This window comes from Medicago sativa, chromosome 8, assembly GCF_051527215.1.
Source record: "Medicago sativa cultivar Bolivia chromosome 8, Bolivia_mono, whole genome shotgun sequence".
NCBI classification, from domain to species: Eukaryota; Viridiplantae; Streptophyta; class Magnoliopsida; order Fabales; family Fabaceae; genus Medicago; species Medicago sativa.
This window is the reverse complement of record NC_140756.1, coordinates 20,684,953-20,688,617: the sequence shown is the minus strand read 5'-3', so window position 1 is coordinate 20,688,617 and position 3,665 is coordinate 20,684,953. Positions and strand designations below refer to the sequence as shown.

The window sequence follows — 3,665 nt, the reverse complement described above, 5'->3', positions numbered from 1 at the left end:
AAATAACATTATCTCCAGTGGAAGGAATCTATTGAAAACAAAATGAGAAGAGTTTTTCAATACCAAGTTTTCACGAGTTGATCATTCTTTGAACTTAATTTCTCACTTTTTCGGTTTGAATTATGACCATGAGAGATATTCACATTTAGTATCTGACAGGTTGCTTGACAAACACTTCTTCCTCCAGAGGGCCAATCAAAAATGTTGACTTGACATCCATTTGATGGATTCTCCAATTCTTCAGGTTTGCAATTGAAACTACTAGTTTCCATTATAGCTGCAGGTGCAAACACTTCACCATAGTTAATGCCATCTTTATGCAGGAAACCTCCCACCATTAGCCTGGCTTTATGCTTCAGTACTTCACCATTTGGACATTCTTTTACTTTGAAAACTCATTTCTCATCTATAGCCTTCTTGTTTGCTCGTAGAGATACTGACTCTCAAGTATTGTTCTTCTCAATTGACTTCGGCTCCTCACACATAGCATCTTTTCATTTCACACTTTTCAATGCTTCATTCAGTGTAACTGGTTCAATTTTCGCAGATAATGCTAAGTGCACTAAATCACCTGACTCACCTATTTGTGAATCTGATAGCAGATCATAATCTTGAAGTCTAGCTGAGCGATCTCTTGTTCTACTTGATCTTCTTACTTCTGATTCATTCTCAGTAACAACTTCATTGCTACTTGAATCTAGTTCAAAGATCAATTTAGAGTTTTTCATTTCACTACTTTAATCCTTAAATTCATCAACTATAACATCTCTGCTAATCTTAACTTGCTTAGCTATTGGATCAAACAATCTATAGCCATCAGTGGTGTGATATCCAACCAATATCATCTGGTCACCCTTGTCATCAAGCTTTCTTCTAAGTTGATCAGGTACATGCTTGTAACATATAGAACTAAACACCTTCAAATGACTTACATTTGGCTTGCTTCTTGACCAAGCTTCTTCTGATACAATGCCTTTCAATCTCTTGGTAGGACATCTATTCAAAAGGTATACTGCAGTGGATGCTGCTTCTCCCCACAAGTACTTAGGCAGATCCTTGCATTTGAGCATGATTCTTACCATATTCATGATGCTTCTATTCTTTCTTTCTGTAGTTCCATTGTGTTGAGGAGTGTATGAAGGAATCATTTCATGGACTATTCCTTCTTCTTCACATAGTGACTTGAATTCAGCTGATACATATTCACTTCCACCATCTGATCTTAAAACCTTTATGTATTTTCCAGTTTGCCTATAAACCACTACCTTGAATTTTCTGAACACCTCAAGCACTTCAGATTTTGCCTTGATCAGATAAATCCATGTCTTTCTTGTGTAATCATCATTGAAAGACACAAAGTACAGGCTTCTTCCCAATGATTCACACTACATTGGACCACATGCATCAATGTATATGATTTCTAACTTATCAGTTGATCTACTTTCAACTTTCTGATTGAAGGAGTTTCTATGCTGCTTAGATTCAACACATTCTTCACACATAGGTATAGAGATTTGTGTTAAACCAATCACCATTTCTTGCTTCTTCAACTCATACAAATCTCTAAAATTCAGATGAACAAACCTATAATGCCATATCCATTCATCTCTACTGATTGCAGCTGATAAGTATTTATGTTCCATAACATGAACTCCAATCTTAAAGATTCTATTCTTGCTTAATGGAGCTTTAACAATCATTCTCTGGTTTCTATTCATAATCATGAGCATCTTGTTTTCCATAATCATCTTATAACCTTTCTCAAGTAATTGACCAAGACTAAGCAAATTACTCTTCATGACTGGTACATACAACACATCAGTGATGAAAGATTGCTTGCCATCCCTTCTTTTGATCATTACTTTTCCAATGCCTTGTGACACAAGCTTGCTATCATCTGCAAACTTCACAGTGCTTTTCTTTGATTTATCAAGATTGATAAACCAATCTTTCTTTCCAGTCATATGTGTAGAGCAACCTATATCTAAATACCATTGATTTTCTCTTGGATCTTCTTCATTTTAGGTTACCATTAACATCATGACATCTTCATATTCTTCCTTAGCAAATTTTGCTTCATCCTTCTGAGACTCTTTCTTATCATTGAAGTAATATTCACCAGCAAAGTGAGCCCATTTCTGACAATTATAACATTGAATGTTACTCTTGTCCTTCTTTTCTCTTCCTCTTCCAACATTTGAGCCACCCCTTGAATTGCTACTTTCTCCTCTCTGATTATAAGATTGCTCAGAATTGTTCTTTCCATATTTAAACTGTTGTTTCTTGCTATAATCTTCTTTCCACTTTCCTTTTCCCTTCTTATTCTTGTTTCCTTCATTCTTTGACTGAGAAAACAAAGCAACTTCACTTTTGTTCTCAACTTTAGTGCTTCTCTCATTCAACCTTTGTTCATGTGCTTCTAAGATGCCTTGCAACTCATCAACTTTCATAGCAGACAAATCTCTTTCTTCTACGGTGATAACCATATGATTAAATCTTGGAGTAAGGCTTCTCAAGATCTTCTCCACTATAACTTGATCTCCAAGAGTTTCTCCACAGTTTTTCAGGCTATTAGTTAAAGTGGCTACCTTTGTGAAGAATTCTTCAATGCTTTCTTTCTTCATTTGCAAATTCTCATATTGTCTTCTCAAGGTTTGCAATCTAACCTTCTTGAGTTTGTCTACTCCTGAAAATGCACTGCAGAGATTATCCCATGCTTCCTTTGCAGAAGTTGCATCTGAAACTTTTTCAAAAATTGCATGATCCACACATTGATGGATCAAGAACAAAGCTTTGTAATCTTTTTTCTTCAATTCTTTGTGCGTACTTCAGTTGCGTTCTCTGCAAGATCTTCCACACCTGAATGCACAATCTCTAAAACATCTTGGAAGCCAAACAACACCTTCATCTGCTTGTGCCACCTATCATAGTTCTTGCCATCAAGTACAGGTCATGTTCCTGGTAGAGTTTTGAATGCACTCACCATTGTTGCAAGGTTTAGAGGATCAAACCAGTGCTCAAGATACCAATTGTTGGAATAAAGTATGGTTTTGTGTTGATTTTGAAAGAATGAAAAGAGAGAGAGAATAAGAGATTGAGATTAAGGTTTTGAGAATAATGAGAGGAGTATTATTGCTTTCTAAAATTCTGTTACAAATGCATACAATCATAAAAGCTATTTATAGGCATGGTTTTGTTACAATAGATTGCTTAACACGCAAGCAATGCATATAACAAACCCTAACAGTTTTAATTTGCAACCCAACAAACTTAAAACTAACTTCTATCAAACTTAACAAACTGAATTAACACATTCCAACATCCTCGACCAAATACTCTTTATCTGTAACAAAATTTCAAGTCCGGAAATCTTTTACATTATCTTACAAAGAAACATCAGAAAACAATGACACACATTTATTTGCTAGAGGTGTGTTATTAGAACAATCATTTATGTGATAACTTTTGTGACAACTATAAATTTACAAAGGAAAGTAGAGGTGCATGTAATTGTGTTTGGAGGTGGAACTTATTTCAATGGGAAGAGCAATAGCAAATAGAGAAATGATATTTGTACAACCATTTTGTGACAATTTTTTCTTTTATATTCACGTTTTGTTTTTACTTTCTCTCTATTGTTTTGATTTCCGTGTTAATTCCTATTT

The 3,665-nt window shown here is 34.9% G+C and overlaps 1 pseudogene across 1 annotated transcript; it reads right to left on the bottom strand.

Moving 5' to 3' along the window:
- Positions 1 to 386: 386 nt before the first annotated feature.
- Positions 387 to 2,950, bottom strand: LOC146897711 (uncharacterized; annotated as a pseudogene). Its single transcript, XR_015023141.1, has one exon. The product of XR_015023141.1 is annotated as an uncharacterized LOC146897711 (transcript).
- Between the last annotated feature and the right edge of the window lie 715 nt (positions 2,951 to 3,665).